This window comes from Pleurodeles waltl, chromosome 8 (assembly GCF_031143425.1).
Source record: "Pleurodeles waltl isolate 20211129_DDA chromosome 8, aPleWal1.hap1.20221129, whole genome shotgun sequence".
NCBI classification, from domain to species: domain Eukaryota; kingdom Metazoa; phylum Chordata; class Amphibia; order Caudata; family Salamandridae; genus Pleurodeles; species Pleurodeles waltl.
Genome location: NC_090447.1, coordinates 96,407,559 through 96,433,090, shown reverse-complemented (window position 1 = coordinate 96,433,090; position 25,532 = coordinate 96,407,559).

Here is a 25,532-nt window from a genome sequence, read left to right as displayed (position 1 = left end):
TTTGGAAGCACACAACTTGTCATCTCAAACCTTTTTCACCACTGTCTTTTGGAATAACGCATGTCATATACTGTTCTTTGAAAGACAGGACAGACTCATTACTGTCTGTTCCAAATTTCAGTGCTTCTTTTATCTACAACAGCAAGTGAATATGAGGAGCACCTCTTGCTGGTTACCCTTTACGTAAAAAGAAATCAGTTACTTCACCAAGAGGAGGATTTGTTTTGGTGCAGATGAAAGACATCATAGCTTGAAACTGGTGGGTAAAATATCTGCAAACATTAGCAGGATATAAGTAATAAAGGGCCTGATTTAAGAGGTCCTAGCGCCACCTTAGCATTGCCATAGCATAATTTTCTTTAGCGCTGCCATAGCATAATTTTCTTTACGCTAAGGTGGTGCTAAAGTGGCTTTTTACACGTGCAATATTTACAAAGTGACACAATGCATGCAATGCACCACGTTGAAACCCTTGTGCCACTATATGACTGCTCCAGACATAATGTATGCAAGGGCGGCGGTCCCTCGTTAGGGGGCTGAAAACAGGTGCAAGAAAATCTAAGAGATTTCTTTGTACCATTTATTTCTGCACTTTTAACATCTGCTCAGAGCAGGTGTTAAAAGGGGGCATGCCATTGAATACAATGGGCCCCTATGTACTCTGCAGGAGTAGCACTACTCCTTCAGAGTACAAAAATAGCGACAGGAATTCTGACGCTATTCCCTTCTACCCTGTGCCATGGTGCGCCGTATTTTAAATATGGCACACACAAGGTGGTAGCAGAGGGGGCAGCGACACTTTTCTTAAATCAGACCTAACGTTCTTCCACTGCCTTCACTTTAATGTCCTTAATAGTAGACTTTGCTTCTTTCAAAAATTCAAGCAGGTCATCCCATGCATACACAGCACAACTGACTGCCAGGAACCAAGTAGGTGCACTTCAGCTCACCATGATGACAATACCTATACTTGTTGGTCACACGTTGGCATGCCATTAAATAATCAAACTGAATTCTAACTTTTCATGCTTTTCATGAACTTTTTCAACAATCCCCTTTGCAGAAAGGTTTTGAAGATTTACTCCTGCCTTCAGTACATGGTTTATAGCGTATGAAAGCCCAGACAAGTCACGCTCAAACAAAAGATGCAATATGTACGGAATACACTGCCAAAATCTAGGATCGTTTGAATATATTCAGCTGCTGGTTTCTGTATGGGGCAGTGACCATATCGTGCACCTTCTCCAGTGGGAAACAGTTGTAGAAAACAGTGAGCCTCTAAACTTTTCTCCCACACACTCATGGGAGCACCTTTTGCTTTCGTCATGTGCAAAAGATCAATATCATCACCAATAACTAGTTTATAATGCAGAGGATGGATGCTGTAGTGTTCATAATTTTTTTTTTATCTCAATCAATACACCTTTTCAATCTGACTCCTCGACGGTAATGTTGCATCCTCCATATGTGTTTTATCTTGAACAACATCAGCATTTTTATAATAAATGTTATTTTGTACCAATTAAAACATTGCATTTTTTACCTTTTTAATATCTACTAACTCTTGCCATATTTTTTATTCTTTGTAGGAACAACATTTACTAAAAAAATAAGTGGATCTTAAAAGTCTTTCTGTACCCCTACAGTTTTAATATTCTATTTCATATCTAATAGCAAGTACACAACTAACACCTTTCTGTAGCTCTGTTGGAGGTAATTTCCCTGTTTTGGTTCCATACGAACTATAGCTTGGAAAGGATTTATACATTGTATGAGAATTGATAAACAGACATTTAGAAATCAAAGTCCTGGTGGAATTGTGTTGGAAAATGGATTATTGGTAAGGGCAGCTAAGTACCTAGACTCAGCAATAGGCCACTAACCTCCAGTTAGGTCTCAGTAAATTAAGCCTAGCTCAACCGTTGGTAGCTTGGCAACGAGCGACAAGGCTTAACTTAGGAGACATATGTGTAAAGCATTTAAAAATCACAAAACAGTAAATAAGTAAAACACAAAACACAATAAAAGTTCAACACCAATTTATAGATTATACTTTTATCTTTAAAATTACACCAAAACTATTATCATCGGATAAGGGTAACCAGAGATATGAGTTGTTAAAGGATTAATGCTTTTTAGGGCTTAGAAACTAATAGTGCCAATCTGGTCATCCGGTCGCACCTCGACCGCGGCAAAGTCAAAGTTTGAGGCAAAATGCGATGGAGCCCTGCTCGGCTACAGCTCGCGGGAGACCTCGGTCAAAAGTTTACCTTCGGACTTAGTTGTTTTCTTGAAGATTTTCTTCAGCGGGACCAAGTCACCAGTCCAATCCGATCTCCTGGAACTCTTCCTCGGATACGCGTCGTGGTAGCCCTCGTGAAGATTTTTACCTTCGGACTTAGGTGGTCATTACAACCTCTGCGGTCTTTTTGCAAGACCGCTGAGGGACCGCCATGCTGAAGACCGCCAGTGCAGGCGGTTATCCGCTCGCCGTATTATGACTGCTGGCAGCCCTCCGTCCTTTTCCGGATGGAGAGCCGCCAGCAGCCATACTGGCGGATGGCGGGTAAGTGGCGGTTGCTCCACCTCCACTGCCCCGTCAACAGAACACCGCCCACCGAATCACGTTCCGTGATTCGGCGTGGCAGTGTTCTGTTGACGGGGTGCTGGCGGTGGAGCAGCCCCCATGGATCCCATCCCCTCCCGGAGGATCAACGGACCAGGTAAGTTGATCGTCCGTTAGGGGCGGGGGGTGGTGGGGGTGTTGTGTGTTGTATGTGTGAATGGAGGTGTGCGAGTGAGGATGTAGAGGGGGTGTGTGAGTGCGTGTATGCATGCAGGGTTGTTGTGTTTGGAAATATGTGCGTGTCTGTCTGTATGTCTGAATGGATGTGTGCGTGTATGTCTGTATGTGGGTGTGCATGTATGACTGTGTGTGTAGCTGTTGGCATGTTTGGAGATATGTGTGCGGGTATGTGTGTTGGTGGTGTATGCATGCGTGTACGGTGTGTGTCTGGGTTGCGATGTTGGGGGTAGGGGTGGGGAGGGGGGTCCTGCCACCTTTGGGGGGTGGCAGGGGGGTGGGAGTGTGGGGGGAGGAAGCGGCTGTGGGGGGTGGGTGAGACCCCTATCAGTGCCAGGGAAGGAATTCCCTGCCAATGATAGTGCTTACCGCCATGGATTTCATGGCTGTTCCCAACCCCATGAAATCCATGGCGGTCAGCCGGGTCGTGATACCGCCGGCGGTCTAGTGACGGCCACCGGGCTGGAGACTAAAGTCTCCAGCCCAGCGGTCGTCTCCGCCCTGGCGTTCGGATCAAAGAAGTGGTGGTGCCATGGTCATAATTCCAATGTTTTTACCGCCAGCCTGTTGGCGGTAAGACCGCCACTTCTCCGCCAACCACCAGGGTCGTAATGAGGGCCTAAGTCCTTTTTTTTAGATCAAAATCCTTCTACGGGGCAAACCTGAATCTTGATCCGACGCCCCTGGAGCCCTCTTCGGATACACTTCCTGGGAGGTCCCAGTCAACTTCCTACATTCGGACTTAGTCACTTTTTCTGAGATTTTCTTCACCAGGACGAACCTGCAAGTCAGGCCGAGTCGCAGTTGTGGCAAGCCAGCTAAAGTTGCCGTGGTAGGTCGGTCCCTTTATGGAGGTTTTTTTCAAACGTTCTCCAAACTTCTCTAAACTTCTGGATCTTCTTCCAGATGTTCCTTTGAGGTTCTTTTCAGGTTCACAGCTTACCCCAAGGTTCCAGGAGCTCTAAGATGCTCCTTGAGGGTGTGGACTACAACTCCCACAATGCACTTGATGGAAACTCCTTTTTGGTCACTGGACAGTGGTCAGCTGGTCAGTTTCTTCAGGAGTAGGTGAAGGGGACTTTGGTTAGCAAGTTTTTACCTGTAGCAAACAGGGAGTCTCTTCTTGAACCAGTTGAAGTCAGGCAAAGTCCTTCTTATGGTGAAGCCCAAGTGTGCAGCTGCTGCAGTCCTCCAGAGTGCAGTGTCCAGGTGCAGGCCAGGGGTCCAGCAGGGCAGTCCTTCTTCTTCTGAAGTTCTTCCTTGTTGGAATCTGGTAGGGATCTGAGGTTTGGGTGCAGGTCTGCCAGTTTTACCCTTGTTCCTGGGTGAAAAACAGGGGGGTCCTGGTTCTCCAATCAGGTGCAGGGTCCTTCCCCCTGTGATGACCACTTCCTGGGAAGCAACATTCCTCAAAAATCCATCATGGCTGAAAATTATTTTTGGAGGTTACATCTGGCTGAGCCCACCCACTGGTGTGGCTAAAAATCCTAAACACACCCCTCTCATGCCCTCTCCTAACCTAATCAAAGGGGCACCCAATTGTCTGGGTTTGCAGGATGTGAGGGTGTTGCTGGGTTGCTCCAAATGTCCCTCCCTGCCTTTGAAGACCGGTTTGGCAGCCCTCCCCCTTCCTGTTTCCCCATCTGCTGAGGGGAGGTATCATCCCCAGGCACATCTCTTTGTGTGGTTCCAGGACACTTCACACCTCATCAAGGCAGCCTGGCCAATCAGAGCAAAGAAGCAAAAACACTGCAGGGCTAAAGTTGGCAACTTTTCAGGTAAAGTTTAAAACTCTTTACCTGAACAAGTTATATTAAATCCCACAGCTAGAAGCTGTGGGATTTATTATAACAATTAATTTGATACCAAACGTGAGGTATCTTTTACTTAAGGGGGCTTTTCAAATTAAAATAGAGTCTCCCCATTCTAGTCTATGGAGGCCATTCACTACAATATGGGGAAATGAATTTGGCTGTTTCACCTCACCACGGCTTATAAAACTATTTTTATAAGGTTCCTGCTTTTAGTTACATGCACTCAGCCCTAGGGGCACATAGGGCACACCTTAGGGGTGACTTATATGTAAACACAAGGTAGTTTAAGACTTTGGAACTACTTTTAATTCCAAAGTCGAATTTGCATGTAACTGTAATTTAAAAGCAGCCAGCAAGGCAGGCCTGCCTTTAAAATGAGACTGGGTACCTCAGCAGTGCATCTATGGGGGCACCACCTATGCTGGGGTCCCTAAACCTACTTGCCCTACCATATAGTAGGGACTTATAGGTAGGTTGACTTAGCCAATCATAATTTGCCTAATTTGCATACTCATTTTACACAAAGCACAGGCCCTGGGACTGGTTAGCAGTACCCTGGGCACCATCAGAGTCAGGAAAACACCAGCAAAAAGTGGAAAATGGGGGCAAAAAGTCAGGTGGCCTCTGCAATCATCCCTGTTTTCCCACACATTGAAACTAACTCTTACTTGATATGAACTGCTCTAACAGGCATTCTATTACCTTCTAACTGATTGTAGCAGTGCTTACATAAAATTTGTCGTATGGACAAATCAAACCGCTCCTCTACAAATAAATAGGCAGCACATTCTTGCCACTTATCTCTCTTCTCTTCTTCAGTTTTTGAGTACACAAGAACGTTTTGAGTTTGACTTTTGTAGTGAGTGTGTCAACAACATATACAAACACAGTTTTGTTTCTCTGATGAAACTGTATTGAACTTCCTAATCTGTTCTGTGAAGTGTTCAACACTAATAGCTGTATCCTGTTCCTCTACATCTACACAAACCAACTCCTCATTTGTCCTACACTGTTGTTCAGGACCAAAGAAACAAAATTCAACATCTTCACATTCTCTTTCCACATCTTCTACTGTACCATGGAAAAGAGGTCTACCTTTTTCTCCTAAATGTTTCGACATACTAAAGCCTCCTAACTGAAGTTTGCATTTTCAGGAGGGGAACAGCTAACGTTCTGAAATGATGAAAGGTGCTTTGGCATACTTTCTTCAATAGACATGCTACCAAATGTCCTTGTAAATTTGTATACTTCCTTACTTTGCATGGATCTAATCCTTGCAATATGTCTATTTTCTTTTTCAGACCTTTGCAGGGAAATATGCGAAGGGAAGTTCTCAATATATCAATTGATTCCTGCCGAACTCTGCAATACTGCTACAGTTCCATTTGTACACAGGTGCTTGTCTACACCTCTCTACCACTTCAGCTATCATTTCTTCAACATTCCTAGTTGCCACCACCTCATTTTGATAGGGAGTACCATCCTTCATCTGATAAAACAACTGCATGCACTAATGTGTTCTCTTGGAAGTAGGTTTCTTCATTAAAATAAGACTCGGTACTGGAAGTACGCTTCCATGCACCACTGAAATTTTTTACAGAAGTTACTTCTATTCACAAGTCTTTTCCTTTGGCTTCTTTTCCTCATAGACAACATGGTTTTATCCAGTGTTCTTATTCTGCTTGAAATCAAATTAAATAGCTTCCACCTTGAGGGCAAAGGCCTTAACAACTACAACCTACCACACCAGCTGGCGGCTGCTCTGTTCATCATTGTAGTGGGGCTCTCAGTGTACATCACGGGTGAGTAGCGACCACTTCAGTCCGTGGTTCCCCCCCTGGTAAGCAGACCTCGTTCATGGAGGAAATTGAAGGCAGAGCCAGCAGTGGCCGCTAGGTGTCGCACACACCTGGCGGCCGTGGCTGGTTCTGCTTTCAATTTCTACAGTCCGAGAATTTAATGAACGTTGTGCTTCTGCAATATATCAAAATATTTAAAGTAAGGTTATGTATGTACATATTATTTTCTTACCATGGTGACCAAGTAATAGCAAAATGCATCTTATCTGCTGCGCCCCCTAAAAAGAAACCATGTGTCCTGATACAGCCCAGTGTTCAAGGATTGCAAAAAGACCTAGGTAAGGAGCCCAAAGATATTTCTGGTTAAATAGTATTATTTGTTCAAAAAGTGTTTGTTTTACTGTGGACTCTGTGTTTCAGGCAGCCTGGCCTCTTTTAAAGTGGTGTTTTTTTTTAAATTGTTTTTGCCGTGACTGTGTGAATTCCCTTGCTAGTTTGTGGCACCCTCCCCCCCTCTGCCCCCCCTATTGCCCCCCCCCCCTATTCTTGGTAAAAAGGCTACCTACATCTCTCAGAGTGTGGTTTTAGGAGACTGTTTTAATCTGTTTGTGTGATTTAAATTGTGCTTAAAAACTGTCTGCCCCCCTTTATTTTTGCCTTAAAAAAAGACCGATTTTAGAGTGTGCGCCCAGCACTATTGCAGTGTTTGTCATTTAAACAATCTCCCCCTTACCTGGAAAGTAGACTCTGCTAGCTTGGAAGTGTGGATTCAGCCTGTCTGTATCCAAGGAGATACTGAATAGAGCAGCAGTTGCCTTTCCCCCTGGCCACAGGGACTGGAGTTTAGTTAACTTGCTCCTTATATAAGTTCCTTGTGGTTGTTGCATGTGCTGTTGTGATAGGTTGTAGGGAGATGGTGTTTCATTGGTTGCCAGCTCCAGGACTGGGGTTATGATTGGTGGATAGGGCTGAGATTCTGATTGGCTGTTGGTTCTAGGGCTATGATTGGTGGATAGGGCTGAGATTCTGATTGGTTGCTGGTTTGTAGGGATGTGGCTGTGATTGGTGGTCAGAAATAGGGCTATGACTTGTGATTAGGGCTGGGTCTCCCATTAGTTGGCTAAATCAGGGTTTAAAATAAGATTGGCTAGGGTTAGGACCAGCTTCTTATTGGCCATTAGGGCTATAAAAAGCCAGGATTCAGGGCGTCTCAGCCCGGGCGTCGAGGACAAGGGCAGTTGTCTGTTTGGGCCAGGTAGGGACTAGGGCCAGAAATGCTGCCCAATTCACATATGGCCAGGAATAGTGTCAACGCCCACACATCAATCAACATGCAAACACATTATCTGCAAAGATATCCAACACCTGCATCTCAAACTGACCACAGACAGATTGCATTGCCCCACCACCCAACACAATACCCTACATACAACACATATACACATACCCCCCACAACTACTACATTCAAACACCTTCATTCTCACAGCAAACACTACTCTGTCCCCTCCCACTAACACTACCTGCCACCACCCACACAATACAAAACTACAACATACATTTCTCTCAGTTTCAGTTTCCCAGATACACACTCTCTGCTGATACTAACCAACAACACTATCCTCTGTTTGCTCCACACAGACCACCTTTCATCATAACAATGCCCAAACCCAGCCTTCCAACAAACCATCTACAAACACGTTTCCCCTCTCTTCACCAATTACACACAACCATACAATCCCCAGATTTCACTCCACCACACACATTACCTCTTCCAGTCATCTCAACTAATACTTACTTCCCTGACACACACCCATCACCTCTTACACACCTCATACATTCATCTCCAAAACACAGCAACACCCCATCTAACACTCAAATTCTACTCACCAGCACGAACTCACATACAAATCCCTCACCAAAAACAACTACACCAATATCCCGTCTCACTTCTCCACAAAAACAATACCAACCACAAACATAAACACATCAAAGCAACACAAACTTACATTACACTCATCGTCATACCCACTCCCGCCCCCAGTACTACACAAAGGATACAAATTCCATCCTATCTCCACCCCTACCCCCCCCCACTCTTCACAAACACCTACCTCAAGCACCCCAACTCAGCAACTTTCATTCACTCGCCTCTCCTCCATTGCACAATTTAGAGCCTTACATCATGATCCACATGCTCCTCCACCACCCCTAACCCATACTCCATCCACGCTAAACAAACGCAAACAAAATAAAAAACATGCCACTCATAGCAACCTTGCATCCCCTTGTCTATTACATAATAAAACTACCCTACAAAAAACACTACACTCCTCATGGCTCTCTCAGCCACCAAGTCCACCACCCACACACACAAACCCAACAAAATGCCTTCTTAACCTGCTGGAAGAGGAACACTATATTTAAAAGCAAGACTATTGTGAGCCTCAAACAGTTATCACAACTAGCAACACTCCTGCTTCTAGCTCACATTACACTACTTACCCTTCTACTAAACAAAACAACACTACCACTAACACACCTTATCTAAACTGCCAGCTCATAAATGCTCGATCACTCTAAAAAAACAAGCACCACATCTACGACCTGCTCACAGACACACAACCTGACTTACTATTCATTACAGAATCCTGGTTGGGAGATGACATGGCACCAGTGTTGCACGAAGCCCTTCCTCTGGGCTATCAAACCATCACACAAAACCGTATAGGCAAGAGAGGAGGTGGACTAGCTATTATATTCAAACAGGCAATAAACCTCAGTAAAACAGACAACATCTCCATACAAGGTTGTGAAGCCCTCCTTACCAGATGCCACCCTACTCCAACTTCCTCTTGTAACTTTCTCCTCCTTTACAGACCTCCACCTAACAACTCCACTTTCCCTGATACTTTTCTTGACACAGTCTCAAACCTTATTACACTATACTCCAATCTATGCATTCTTGGGGATCTAAACATTTGGTTTGACAAACCCAATATGCCCCATCCAAAAGCTATCACCACTGGCCCACTCGCACTGAACCTACATCAGATTGTACACAATCCCACACACATCGCTGGTCACATCCTAGATGTCATTTTTGCTAAGCCTGAACTCGTTACTATTCATAGCATCACACCAACCACCTGGTCAGACCACCATCTGATAACTTTCTGACAGACAACTCCACAAATCAACACACCCCACAACCACTTACATACATATACCTATCGACCATGGAGCAAACTCAAATTGGATCACTTAGAAACACAACTAACAGCAAACACAGATCTAAATACAATTAATTCTGTACCAAAACTTTATGAGTGGCTACAGGAAGCTTTTGATGTCCTAATACCACTCAGAAAAACTAAACACGACAAAAGAAAACCAACACCTTGGAGAAACACAGAACTTAAAAAGATAAAGCAACAAATCAGAAAGTTGCAGCGGACCTGGCTCAAAACAAACAACAGTCAAGACAAACTGCAGCTACACAAACTTAACAGGATATACAAATCATCAATCAAAAAAGCTAAAAAAAGATACTACTCAGACAGAATTCTAAATGCTCAATCTACAACCAAGGAATTTTATAAAATTCTCAATGAATTTCGAAAACCAACATGCATGGAAGGAAGTCATCCCACCACTCAAGACTTCACAAACAAATTGGCAACTCACTACACAACCAAGGCAGACACATTGGACTCCTATTTAAAACAGAAGAAAACCATCAGCACCAACCCCTTTACTAAAATACACTTTAAAAATAAACCATCCCAACCTCTACAGTCCTTCAAACAAATATCCCAGGATGAATTTATGGATTTGGTCAAGGCAAGCAGACCTTCTGGTTGCCCTTCCGACTCTTGCCCACCACAAATCGTCAAGAACATTCTTCTATCTACTTCTGCTGCCACACCTGTAAGAAGAATCATCAACAACTCTTTAACTTCAGGAACCTTTCCTGCAGACCTGAAAAAGGCATACATACGACCATTATTAAAGAAAACAAACCTAGACCCGCAAGACCCCGACAACTACAGATCTATCACAAATGGACCTTTCCTGGGCAAATTGATAGAAAGAGCAGCATTCGCCCAGATGTCACAATTCATTGAAGACAATTCTATACTTTCAGACTTCCAAACTGGATTTGGCCCAGGAAGAAGTACTGAATCGGCACTCATAGCAATCTGGGATGATCTTAAAAACACAGTCGACCGCAATGGAGTTGCTGCACTACTTCTCTTGGACCTCTCAGCTGCCTTTGATACGGTTGACCATGACACCCTAACTCAAAGACTCCACGAAGCCGGCATACAAGGGATTGCTCTCGACTGGATTACTTCCTATCTCCAAAAAAAGAGCGAATATCATCCACTCGCCCCCCTTCTCGTCCAAACCCTACCTCACAAAAGCAGGGGTCCCCCAAGGGTCAATCATCTCACCTTTGCATTTCAACATCTACATGATATCTTTACCAGAACTGATCAATGATTTCCATCTCACATGCTACAACTATGCAGATGACACACAAATACTACTTAAATTAGAAGACCCCAAAAACATTGAAAACTCACAAATCTTCAGTTGCCTCAGAGCCATTGATCAGTGGATGACCTGGAGCCATCTCAAACTAAATACCTCCAAAACAGAAATACTCATATGTGGTGACTGGAAACATTATGACCCTCTGTGCGTCTGGCCTGACTATCTCGGACCACCTCCTCAATTATCCAAGGAAGTGAAAAACCTAGGAATCACCATGGATTCCAAGCTAACTATGAATGCCCAAGTAGACAAATTAGCACGCACAAGCTTCATCACCTTAAAGACTTTACGACGCATCTTCCCCCACCTCGGATTTCCACACAAGGTGCAAGCTACTATCTCACTTGTACTATCCAAACTGGATTATGCCAATAGCCTCTACCATGGATTATCCTCATCTGTTATGAAAAAACTACAACGTATCCAGAATTCCGCAGCCAGGCTACTACTACATATAAAGCCGCAAGCCCACATCTCCCCTGCCTTGAGAGCACTACACTGGTTACCCGTTGCCAGAAGATGCACTTTCAAGCTGCTTTGTATCACCCACAAAGATATACTTGGAACAGGACCGCTTTTTATCAGAAAGAAAATTACCAAATACATCCAACAAAGAACCCTCCGCTCAAGACTGGCACCCCGCCTTACAACACCACCATACAAGAAAAAGACTGTAGGTGGTACATCCTTCTCCGTCCAAGCAGCCAAACTATGGAATTCATTACCCCCAACTATAAGAGCCACAGATAACTTTCTTGTCTTCAGAAAACTACTCAAGAGTTGGCTCTTTCCTTCATAACCACCTTTTTCAAACAACTATGAACTGCATATGCCTATGTGGATAACATTTTTTTTTTCTTCAGATTATATGTATATTTCTAATTATTTATAGTTTCTTTGGAAAATATGTATTGCTACTGTCATAACAATAAAATACACACACACTCTTTAAACCTGTCTAAGTATTTTTTTTTACCCATGATTCTAATTATGTATTGTATGTGCATATGTGTGTGTATTCCTCTGTGTGTGTGTGTGTGTGTATATATATATATATATACTACTAAAAGGAGTTTAAAAGGAGACTCCTACTAAAAAAAGAATTTAACGGTTTAACAATTAGATCATGCAGACAAGCATTAATTGCAGCCTTTAACCCTCAAAATACAATAATGAACATTAGGCTGGTTCAATTTTTGGAAATTTTCACTCTAAAAACCACAGCCTCTCGAAATAACCAACTCAGAGAGAGGGCGGAAAAGATAGCGAAATCCCTATAACCCACTTTAAACATCTTAAAGAAGGGAAGGCTCCTAGGTAGTCCATTAGGTTGTTTAGCTTGTGTCATAATAAAGTCTGGTACCAACAACCAGACTTAAGTAGGGGTAAATAAAATCGATAGAAGGCCTCCTCCCACTTTGTCCCATTTTTACCAATACCTCATTGGGCTGTCACTGTTTTCTTTATATTTCTTTGTGGAAGGAAACGTTATATACCATTTCATTTTAATCACAAGATTTTATTTTGCGTTGTATTTTTCATACCTTTAATAAGTTTGTTATGTTGCCCTATTATTAATGCCTTATAGCACTAGTATGTTTTTTTCTTAAAATTTTTATGTGGAAGGAAATTTTACTTACCATTTCACCCTAAGCCAAAGAACCGTAATTGTCTTTTTGCACTAAAATTGTTCTGTTAAATGTTTACGTGGAAGGAAAAGTTTTATGGTTTTAATTAACTAATAAACTTGTTTTTACCCCCTATATATATATATATATATATATATATATATATATATATATATATATATATATATATGTATGTGTATATGTTGTTTCTCTTCTACCACCTTCACCTCCTAAATATCTCTGCCTAAGCTCTTCCCTCCACCTCCACATCTAACTCACCAAACCTCACTCTACCTCTGTGACCTCCCACATAACCCTACTAAATTCTCTTGCATTCATCTCACCCTGCTACTATGCTCTCCCTAACCCTTCCACATACTCTTCCCCCTCCGCCCCCTTTTATTCATCCCAAGCCTTTGGGTTGAGTAAATGAAGGATATACTCCCAATTAACACTTCTGGATTTCTTTCCTCCTCCACCCCTCCATTACTCCAGTCAATCTAACTAACAAACTCTCACATCCGCGGCTCACATTAACTCATAATAATACTAAAACTGTACTCATTATTAAACTATACTAATCCATCACTAATTCTTGTTGGGTTCCGGAGTAGCGTGCTACTCATCAAAAAACGCTTCAACGCCTCGTCAGGGGTAGTAAGCGCTATATAAATATGATTACAATACAATACAATACATGTTCCTTTTGTTTGATTGCTTCTCTTCTCCTTTTATACTGCTTCATAGTTCTTACAGGATTCTGAATTACCTTACTGCGAAATATTCGAACTCTTATATTTTTTAAACTGCTTCTGCCTTCATGTTAAAGTATCTGCTTTATTGTCAAATTTTTTACTCTTTATGTCATGCACTTTTGCCTTCAACTGACTTGCTTTTGCTCAGTTTGCAGTTTTCCACATACTATTTTTATAAACCTTTTTTGTTTTACTACCAGCTGCTCTTTTCACTTTGATGATATTCTCTGCATTTGGGCTCTTTTGTTTCCAGGTTGGGAGGAGATAATAACTTTTCCTCTCTCGCTTTCTTCTTTCAGTTTTTGATGTTTTGATGGCACTGACATTCTCTTATGTGTTAGTAGTTGTCTGCAATGAGAAAACAAATGAGTACATTTAGCTTTTCTTGACATACTTTTACATTATATTTTTAAGCATTTAACTTATGTTGTAAACAGTTTTATTGCTATGGGATAGCCACTCTAATTGTATTATTTATCAAGTTTATATCTGTTTCTCTATGTCTGTGTCATGCCTGAGCCACATTTAAAGTACTACTTATCTGAAGAGGCAAGTAGGTTGTGTCACTACTTGACTACATATTTGAGTGAATGTCTTAGTCCATCTATGGGTGTGCCAACAGATGTTGAAGTAAGTATGCCAGTATATGACTGGCTTTTTTAGTAACTCCATGGCTCTCTAAATGTGTTTGTATGTGGCTGTATGAATTGGCTCACTGGCTTCGTTACTGAGTAGATTATGTAACTGTGTGTGCAAATGGCTCTGATACTCCTGCATACATTATTGCTGTATGGTTGTATGAGTGAATGTATAAGTGCCTCTGTCGCTGTCTGACTGGGTGTGTGGGTCTGTATGCATCTGTAAAAAGGTATGTGGGTTGCAGTATGAATGGGTGACTGGGTGTATGACTGGGCACAGGGGTCTGCAATTGCACTTGTAACTGAGTGAATCTGAAAATAACATGTCTTACGTTTTAACCACAAAGCACCATGCTCTTAGGCCTACCTACAACCTAACTGAGGGGTGAGTTATATGTATGCATGGGTGTGAGTGTATGCATAAAAGTATGCAAGTGTGTCTGCAACTGCCTTTGATATTGCTGGATACATAGCTATATTCTGAGTATGTGAATGAATGTATAAGTACCTCTTTCACTGTATCACTAGGTGTTTGACGCTCTATATTTTTGAAAACATACATGTAAATTGCATTGTTGGTGGCATACTATATGTAGGACTGGGTACAGAGGTATGCAAGTGCATGTGTAACTTAGTGAAACTGAAAAGGACTTTTTACTTTTTAAGCACAAAGCAGCATGCTTTATGGCATACATGCAGCCTACCTCAGAGGTGAGTTATGTTTACTAAAAGGTGGCTTTAAAGCTTGGCAAAGTGCTTTTTCATGCCAAGCCGAGCTGGAAATAAAACTACACATACAGGCTTTGTAGTAGTAGCTTTGCCCATGTGTAAAGGAGTACTAGTCTGGATGAGTGAGTAGGTTGTGTCAGTACTTGGCTGGATATCTGAGTGAGTGTAAGAGTCCCTCTATAGGAGTGCTGTCAGATGTTTAAGAAAGTATCCCAGTATGTGACTGTCACTTTTAGTACTCTGTGGGTCTCTCAATGTGTATGTAAGTGGATGAATAAATAGCTCAGTGCCTGTGTTGGTGAGTACAGGGGTATGAGGTGTGTCTGCAAGTGCCTCTTATACTGCTGGATACATAACTAGTCCCTGAGTAAGTGAGTGAATGTATAAGTGCCTCTGTTGAGGTCTGACTGGGTGTGTGAGAGACTATGTTTTTGAAAGTATGTATGTGAGTTACATTATTGGTGGCATATTCTACATAGTACTGGGCATAGGGGTCTGCAAGTGCATATGTAATTAGTGAAAGTCAAAAGGACGTGTCTTAGTTTTTAAGCACAAAGCATCATGCATTATGGCAAACCTACAGCCTACCTCAGAGGTGAGTTATGTGTACTAATAGGTGACTTTATAGCTTGCCAAAGCGCTTTTTCATGCCAAGTAGATCTGGTACTAGAACTGTACAGACAGCCTTTGCAGTCGTAGGCCTAACCCATCTTTAAAGGACTACTTGTCTGGCTGGGTGACTAGGTTATATCAGTACTTCACTACATATCTCAGTGCTGCATCCATAAGTGCTGTATACTTATGTCACTGAATATCTACATGACCCTGTCTCTCCCTCTTAGGCTAGGTGAATAGCAATGCTTTTCTACTTGTACTTGTGTAAGAAAGTACCAACTTTTTGGCATGTTACCCCCAATGTTTACCTGTCTGTCAGTCTGTTTGACTGTGTCACTGGGATCCTGCTAGCCAGGAACCCAGTGCTTATGGTTGTTGACCTGCTTTTGTCAGTGTGTTTAAATGTGTCACTGGGATCCTGCTAACCAGGGCCCCAGTGCTTATGCTCTCTCACCTTCCAAAGTTGCCACTACATTCCGGTAACCCAGTATGTCATCCCAAATTGGCATACTGGACCCCCCTTATAAGTCCCTAGTATATGGTACCTAGGTACCTAGGGCATTGGGGTTCCAGGGGATCCCTATGGTCGGCAGCATTTCTTTTGCCACCCATAGGGAGCCCAAGTAAAGGCTTTTACAGAACTGCCATTGTGGCCTGTGTGAAATGGTGCAAGCACCCTTTCACTGACATTGACACTGCACTAGGTCACTCATAAGTCACCTATATTTTAGGCCTTCCTGCCCTGAAGGCTGGACGCAGAGTAACTGTTTGTGAGGGCACCTCTGCACTAGCAGAGGTGCCCCCACGTCATCCAGGACCAATTTCCCGGACTTCGTGAGTGCGGGGGTGCCATTTTATATGTGTACTAGACATAGGTCACTACCTATGTCTAGCTACATAATGGTAACTCCGAATATGGCCATGTCAGGTGTCTAACATCTCGGAATTATACCCCAATACTGATTCTATCATTGGTTGTATAATTCCATTCACTCTGGGGGCTCCACAGTGGACCCCCGACGTTGCCATTCCAACCTTCTGAGGTTTTCCAGGCAGCCCCAGCTGCTGCCATCTCACAGACTGGTTTCTGCCCTCCTGCTGCTTGTACAGCTCGAGCTCAGAAAGGTAGGAACAAAGGATTTCCTTTGAGAGAGGGGTGTTACACCCTTTCCCTTTAGAAATCGATGTTATAGGCATGGGAGGGGTACCCTCCGAGAGCCTCTGGAAATGCTTTGAAGGGCACAAATGGTGCCCTCCTTTCATAATCCAGTCTACACCAGTTCAGGGACCCACAGTTCCTGCTCTGGTGCGAAACTGGACAAAGCAAAGGGGAGTGGCCACTCCCCTGTCCATCACCACCCCAGGAGTGGTGCTCAGAGCTCCTCCAGAGGGTCCCTGGGTTCTGCCATCTTGTTTTCAGGATGGTCAGCGAACTCTGGGAGCATCTGAGTGTCCAGTGCAAGAAGGGGACGTCACAGTCCTCTCCTGATAGATGCTTACCTGGTTAGGTGACCAGCCCCCCTTTCAGGGCTATTTAGGGTCTCTCCTCTGGGTGGTTCTTCAATTCGGATTGCAAGACACCAGCAGGAATCCTCTGCATCTTTTACTTCACCTTTTCCCCAAAGCAACTGCATCTTGACCTCCAGGAACTCTACAAAACTGCAACAAAGAATCCAGGACGACTTCTGCAACACTGTATCCTCAGCTCCTGCCCGCAACTGAACTGTTTACCGGTCGTGCATCCTCAGAGAGCTTCCAGTCTTCAGCCTGCACCAGAAGAGCGAAGGAATCTCCCTAGATGTGAAGGTATCACTTCCTTGCTCCAACAGGTACCCTCTGCAGCAACAACTGGTGGCTTGGGTCCCCTCTCCTGATAAAGTGAGTGGATCCAGCAACACAGGTGGTAGACTGAAGTGGTTCCAATGGTCCTGATGTCCAGCTGTCCAACTTTGGTGGAAGTAAGGGCTTGCCTCCCCACGCAAGACAGTACCCCCATGCACCATGTAATTTGCAGTTGCCAAGGCTTGTGTGTGACCTTCCATAAAGTTCTTTATGCACCGCACAGCTCTAGCACCCAGCACTTCCTCCTACGACGCACAGTTTCCTGCGATGTTCGCCGGCGGCGTGGTACCCTTTTTTATAGTGCTGCATTGGCCTCTATTTGCACCTCCTTTGTCCTCATCTTGTGGGACTCCTAGTCACGCTGCTTGGTCTTCTGAGGGCTCGCTGGACTGCTGAGGGTCCCCTCTGACTTCCGCTTCTGGGTAGAGTCGACCTGGTCCTTCCTAGTCCCGGGCAGCGCCATTTTCCTTCAAACGTGAGCTTTGCATTTGCCAAGGCTTGTTGGTGGAATCCAGTGATGCAAACCAGACTGCAATTATCCATCCGGCGTGGGACATCATCTGCACCAACCAGAAACCCCCATCCATCTTCTTGGGTGCAGTACTGACTGTTGTTCTTCACCAGTGGTACCACTTTTGCACATTCATCCGGGTTAGCAGGGGCTCCTGTTCCTTCCTGGACTCTACTGTGCTTCTTGGACTTTGTCCCATTGTTCCACAGGTCTTCAGGTCCAGGAATCCACTGTTGGTGTCCTGTAGTCTCTTCTGGTTCTTGCATAATCTTCTTTTTCATTTTCTTGAGTGGTGTAGGAACGTTCCTGTGATTTACTCCTACATTCCTGGGCTCTGGGGTGGGTTCTATTAGTTACCTTTGGTGTTTTATTACTCTCCCAGCACCCCTCTACACACTACATTTTCCTAGGTGGGAAACCGACATTCATATTCCACTTTCTTAGTGTATAGTTTGTGTTCCCCCTAGGCCTATTGTGATTTTCACTAATTGCACTGTTTTCTAACTGTTACCTACCTGTGTTTGGATACTGGTGTATTTATTGTGTATATTACTTACCTCCTAAGGGAGTATAGTCTCTAGGGTATATTTTGCAAGTGTGTCACTAAAATAAATGACCTTTATTTTTGTACCACTGAGTATTTTCTTTCATGTGTGTAAGTACTGTATGATTGTAGTGAGATTTCATGAGCTTTGCATGTCTCCTAGTTAGGCCTTGGCTGCTCATCCACACTACCACTAGAGAGCCCTGGCTTCTAGACACTGACTACATACACTAATAAGGGATAACTGGACCTGGTATAAGGTGGAAGTACCTCCGGTACCCACTACAAACCAGGCCAGCCTCCTACAACTTGTACCTGTACTTCTATGTATATAGCGTGTAGTATAGGTGAAACATGGTTGGCCCGATTCACAAAATTAAACTAAGATCAAAAGTTTACTACAATTATAGTTACTCTTCAGGTACAAAATTAGACTTTTGGTTTAAACTTAGACTCTTGGTCTACGTTTACCTTTGTGAATCAGGCCCGGTATATTTAACTATGCGTAGGGGTCTGAAAGTATACGTAAGACTCAGTATGACTTAAAAGGGCATTTCTACTATATAAGCACATATAAGCCTGCCCTATGACTTTCCTACACCCTACCTAAAGGGTATGAGGTTTATCGCTGTGAAGCTTCGCAGGTTAATGCATGATGTACTGTTCCAGTGCAGTATTTTTACTTTGAATTTTGGGAATTGTAGTGTTCTTTTATAATCAAGTAAAGAAGACTACTGTCGGGATCTGCATTCTGATTGCAGCACCCCCCACTTTTTGCCTGGTTTTGAATGCAACTTCGACTGAGGTACACTGGGTTCCTGCTAACCAGGTCCCCAGTTCCAGTGTTCCTTTCCTAAAACAAAGACACCTGGTCACTTGATCCCCAAGTGACCAGGCCCTTCACCCACCTACAAGCCCCTAGTAAATGGTACCCCTGGTACCTAGGGAATGGGTACTGGAGAGGGCCCCTCAGACCTGCAGTACAACGTGTACCACTCTGAAGAACCCAGCACCAATCTTATGCAGACTGCAATTGCAGCCTGAATGGTAAGGTGCTCCCAAAATTGAAAATACAACATGGCACACAGCATGCAATATATTGAAGTCACTCCTCTAGCAGGCCTTACAGACCTAAGGCAGGGTGCATTATATTACATGTGAGGGCAGATCTGCATGAGCAGATATGCCGCTGCTATGTCTCTGTCTATTCTCAGACATAGTAAGTATACAGGGAAGCCATTTTAAATGTATGTGCCGGACACTGGTCATTACGAGTTCCCCATCAACACAATGGCTTCTCTGAATCCTGGGATGTTTGGTATCAATCATCTCAGAATAATAAACCCTCACTCACCCCTGTGATGGATTTATTTAACAAAATGCACACAGAAGGCACCTTAGAGGTGCCCCTCAAAGCCTACCAGATACTAGTGTGTTGATTGACTAGTCTTGGCCAGTTCAGCCACCACAGACACGTTTCTGGACCCCCACGGTGAGAGCCAGTGCTCTCAAGGCCCAGAGACAAAAGCCTGCACTGAGCAGTGGTGTTACCTCTTCTTTGAAGCTGACCACCACCCCTGTCCTGACCCCACTTTTTGCAGCAGCACAGGCAGGAAAAATAATTAAATTAGGAGGAGTGCTCACTTCATGCTACTTCCACCATAAAGGTGAACGAGCTGAAGTGGACACTACTTTTTAAATGACTCTGTCTTGTGTGGAAGGAACTAGGCCAAAAGGATTATGGGTGCCCACCTCCCAAAGGAAGTGGTCATAGGCAGGGTGTAGTCACCCTAAAAGTGAGTAGCCAATTGGCTACCCCCTGGCACTCCCTATAACACCCCTGAATTCAGCATTTAGGTGATACCCCTGAACCCTGGAATCAGATTCAATAGACACAAGAAGACCAGTGACAAAGAAGACCCAAGGCTCGAGAACAAGAGGCTGCTAGAAAAAAAGGTGCCAAACCCTGCCTGCTGCATCCAGGACTCAACAATCACCTCTGAGGGGTTGACTGGACATCAGACGGACTCTAAGGACCCCAGAAGACCTCCAATCTTCCAAAAATTGCAAGAGCCTCCCTCCAGAATGAAAGCATCACTCCTTGCACCCTGCAGGCAAGAACCAGTGAAGTCCAATTCACTGACTGGCCACTGACCATCATACCGGACACAGCAGGCAGACCAAATTTCAGCTGATGCACCTAGAGGACAAACTTTGCTAATTTGCCAAGTTTAGTGGCAATGCGACCTCTAGTGGCTGAGTCGTACCATAGCCCGGGGAACTGGACGTCCAATGTCAGACTCCCAGAAGGAAAGTCCGCTTCTGACTCTCCAAGGACCAAAAGCAAGCACCAGTATATAGACTTCAGGACACTCAACAACCACCCCCCAGAATGACCCTGCTGATCTGTAATCTACCCTCAAAGTGTCCTGCACTTGGCTCCAATGGCTCCTTGATGCACATCCCTTGGTTGCGGTTGCACGCCCCGGAGGGTAGGTCTAATACTTTGGACCAGCGCTACATAACTGTTAGCCGAGTCCTTGGGACGTGCTTACCAAGGAGCCTGTTCCCGACTTGGGGGTGGGCGACCTGACTGTGACCTAGCCTAGTGTACTTCAATGTAAGTGACCGGCCTATATTAACTATTGATTTGATTTCCATATCATTCATTGTTGTTTATTTGAGAGGAGCTCACATATTGATTATTCTGGTCCTGATGAAGCGTCAATGGATCCGTAAGGACCACACAACGCAAAACATGTTGACCCTGTCTGAGGAAGTTTTGTAAATAGTCAGACCTCCGCTCTTACCGCTCTCTGAAAGTAATTGAGCATTGACACTCTTTTTTTACTTTCCTGTGTTTTTAATCTTGGTTTCATCCCTGACTATTGATTAAAATGATGATATATGCAGTGATGTTTAACCAAATTTATCCTTAATTTTCTTTCTTCTCTCCTTTTATACGGGTGCTTGAGTGTAGGCATGTCCGTTTAGATGGTGCAACCTCTTTAGTTACCATCGGTACAATACGGCCTAGTGCCCCCCCTATGTGGGGAGCCTGTCAGGCGTTGCACTGCCGGCCTGGCGAGGAGCATTACCCGATGATGATGCCAGTCATCCATTGTGATGCTTGAGGGCACTCGCTCCTGATGATTCAGGTCTTCCTAGTTTTCTTTTCTTCTCTTTGAATGGAACAGTGTACTTTTGGTTTTTCGTACTATTATTGGGAGAATGTACACAGGACCAAGTAATCTCCCGGTCCCCTTTCCTCTTCCCTTACATCCCTTGGCTGACATATGTGCACTGAAAATGGCCTCCCTGGCCCCTACATCGGACAACCAGCTGTGCTCTAGTGGTCCCTAACCCCTTGCAACCTCTAAAATCAAAGGGGACCCACCGGACTTGCCTTTAAGTCCACCTGTGCAGTGTGTTTTCAAGTGATCCCCTTCTCCGTTTTGCACCAGCTCCAAGACATCAGCTGTTGCTCTTGCTTGAACCGGGAATCGCCCAAACATTTCTGGCTGGCCCACAGGACATCTCAACTATCTGAACCTGAACCTGAAACAGAAGGTGACAATTATGAGAGCATTGCCTTATTTTATATGTATTTTTAAAGTTTTCACCCTTTGATTCATATAGTGCGTAATTATGCACATAGACTATTTTTTGCTAAACTTTGAAAAACCATAACTTAAAAAATACTTACCCGATTCTTTTGTAAAAAAATTTATATAAACTTTTTATTAACTTTTTTCCTTCATTTACATCTGGGCTCCTAAGCCCTCCACAGGCAGAGCAAGCAACAGTATATAGAGCAGCATAAGCAGTCAACATCAGTACGTAACATCTTTTGGGAACAAGCAATAATATAGGCAGCACTTATGGAACCAGTTTCCCCCATCCTCCCACTCTGTAAGGAGCCCCTCTCCCCTCATATATTGTCCATTTGTGGCCCCCCATAGACATTAGTTGTTCATTGTCTATCTGGAATTGGCTCTGGGAGACTCCCCCGTGCCTCTGTGTATCCAGTCCATATTTTGGATACTTCTTGGTGCACCCCCTAGCTATATAAATGGGTCTTTCCAACCCCATGCAGAAATACATACCTCAAGCCCACCCCTCGACCGAGCGAGCTTGTACATCTTTCCATGCCTTTGCCATATCCCTCTTAGCGAGCACCAGGCCTAACCGCAAAAGCATTTTTTGATATCTTGTGCCTTCTAGCCCTTGGGTGATGCTTAGAAGGATTAATTTGGGATCCCTTGGTATACCCCTGCCTAAAACCTCTCCCAGTTTCACAAGCACACCCTCCCAGAAACAGGCGAGAGCAGAGCAGTACCAAAACGTATGTGTCAAATTTCATGCTGCATCCCCACAACACAAACAGGCGCTGTTGGTCAAATAGCCCATGCAATGTAGTCGCGCCCTGGTATAATAAGTGCAGTGAAAAAATGTCATCTGAATGTACCTGAAGTGGAAAGCTATGGATGTCTCTTTGGGTGCCTCCACTGCCTCCCATCAGTCATCATTATCCAGGCCCCCTAACTCTGCCTCCCAGGCCCTACGTACCTTCTCAATAGGATTGGGCATATTCCTGAGAAGCATTTTACACATCAGTGATTGTTTATGTTTTGTCATGTTTGTCAATAGCAGCTTGGCCTCCAGAGGCAAAAACTCCGGTATCTCTTGGAGCGCCTAAAGTGTGGGTGTTAGTGCGTGGTGAAGCTGTAGGTATCTAAAAAACTGTGTGCAAATTTCCCCTGTAAATCGTGGAAGGATTTAATCTTCCTTTATCTACTATGTCCCCTAAGTTTGAGATCCTCACTAGATCCCAATCAACAAAACCCCGTAGAGCTGTGAACTGCGGGAAATAGGTCCCCTGCCATAATGGTGTTTAGAAGGTTAGTCTGTTTTTCCAAACTGTAGACTTTTTTGCCTCCTCCCACATCACCAACACCACGCGGGTCACCAGTGGCAATTCCCCCATGAAGACACCCCCCATATAGTGTGTGCGGAAGCCCTTGTTTTCCTACATCGATCCCTCAAGAGCATATGCCAAGTCTGTAAACCCCCCGTACCACCAATAGTTGATGATAAGAAGGTGCGTCAGCCAGTAAATCAACCTGATATCAGGCGTGGCCACACTTCCCTCGATCACCAATCTATAACACGTATCCAAAGAGATGCCTGGAACCTCACTTTCCCAGAGCAGTGTACGCAACTGGGGGTTCACCTTCTGGAAAAATGATTTAGCGAAGTGGATGATTTTGTAAGTGATACAGAAGACGTGGTAGAGCCACCATTTTGAATATGGCCACGAGCCCCAGTATGGACAGCGGGAGAGCCTTCTAGAACAAAACATACTTGAATAGTATCTCTAACTGGGGAGTCAAGTTCCTCTCAAAAGAATATTCTGTGCTCCCTGTAGCATACTCCCCTAGATACTTAAATCCTTCAGGTTGGATCGATTGGTCAGATGCCCAAGGCATGTTGGTCGGTCACAGGATTATAGAGTCAATCACATTTCCGCGGTGTTAGAAATGGGGGCTTTGGTTGACAGCCAGGTTACCCCTGTTCAAGCAAGGACCCTCACTCTAGTCAGGGTAACAAAGAATCACCCTCAGCTAACCCCTGATTACCCCATTGGTAGCTTGGCACGAGCAGTAGACTTAACTTCAGAGTGCTAGGTGTAAAGTATTTTTACCAACACACACAGTAACGTAATGAAATTACTACAAAATGACACAACACAGGTTTAGAAAAAATAGGAAATATTTATCTAAAGAAAACAAGACCAAAATGACAAACTTCCACAATACACAAGTCAAGTTATCAATGAAAAATCAAAAAGAGTCTTTAAGTAATTTTAAACACACACTAACACTGTTAGCCAAAATGTACCTTGGGTGCTTCAAAAATAACCCAGCACAGGTGAGTGTGCATCAAAAAGGGCTTGCGATGTGTCGATTCCACTCACGGGCGGGACCTTGCGTCGTTTCTCCTTCCGTTGGGTCAGGCACGTTGTTCCTTCTCTCTGCAGGAGAGCGATGCGTCGATCATGTCAGCACTCTCGGGTCTGGGCAGGCCTTGTGTTGTTTTTACACACCCAGCGGTGCTTGCGTCAGAAATCCAGATGCACGATGATTTGAAAACCACGCAGTGTGGGTTGCGATCGCCCAGCCTCCGTCAGCGATGCTGCGCGTCATATCTCCAGCTCCGTGCGTTGATTCTTCGGTCGCCTTTCAGGCGAGAGTCGATTTTCAGCCGTGGAGCCGGCGATGCGTCATTTCTTCAGCTGCAGATCAGAGTTGCGTCGATCTTTTCCCCGCGCGGCGCTCTGTGCATGGATTTCCTCCTCTAGGCTGCCAGCTTCTCCTTTCAGGGTCCCAGGAACTGGATGGGCACCACAGGGCAGAGTAGGAGTCTCTCCAGAGACTCCAGGTGCTGGCGAGAGAAGTCTTGCTGTCCCTGAGACTTCAAACAACAGGAGGCAAGCTCTAAATCAAGCCCTTGGAGAGTTCTTCTCAAGATGGAAGGCACACAGTGTCCAGTCTTTGCCCTCTTACTCTGGCAGAAGCAGCAACTGCAGGATAGCTCCACAAAGCACAGTCACAGTAGGGCAGCAGCTCTTCTTCCTCTCCAGGCATGGGTTCCTCTTGTTTCCAGAAGTGTTCTAAAGTCTGTGGTTTTGGGTGCCCTTCTTATACCCAATTTCTCCTTTGAAGTAGGCCTACTTCAAAGAAAAGTCTCTCTTGAATGTGAAATTCTGCCTTGCCCAGGCCAGGCCCCAGAAACTCTCCAGGGGGTTGGAGACTGCATTGTGTGAAGGCAGGCACAGCCCTTTCAGGTGTGAGTGACCACTCCTTCCCTCCCTCCTAGCACAGATGGCTCATCAGGAAATGCAGACTACACCCCAGCTCCCTTTGTGTCACTGTCTAGTGTGAGGTGCAACCAGCCCAACTGTCAAACTGACCCAGACAGGGAATCCACAAACAGGCAGAGTCACAGAAATAGTATAAGCAAGAAAATGCTCACTTTCTAAAAGTGGCATTTTCAAACACACAATCTTAAAATCAACTTCACTAAAAGATGTATTTTTAAATTGTGAGCTCAGAGACCCCAAACTCCACATGTCCATCCGCTCCCAAAGGGAATCTATACTTTAATCAGATTTAAAGGTAGCCCCCATGTTAACCTAGGAGAGGGACAAACCTTGCAACAGTGAAAAACTAATTAAGCAATATTTCACTGTCAGGACATATAAAACACATTACTATGGGCCTGATTCTAACTTTG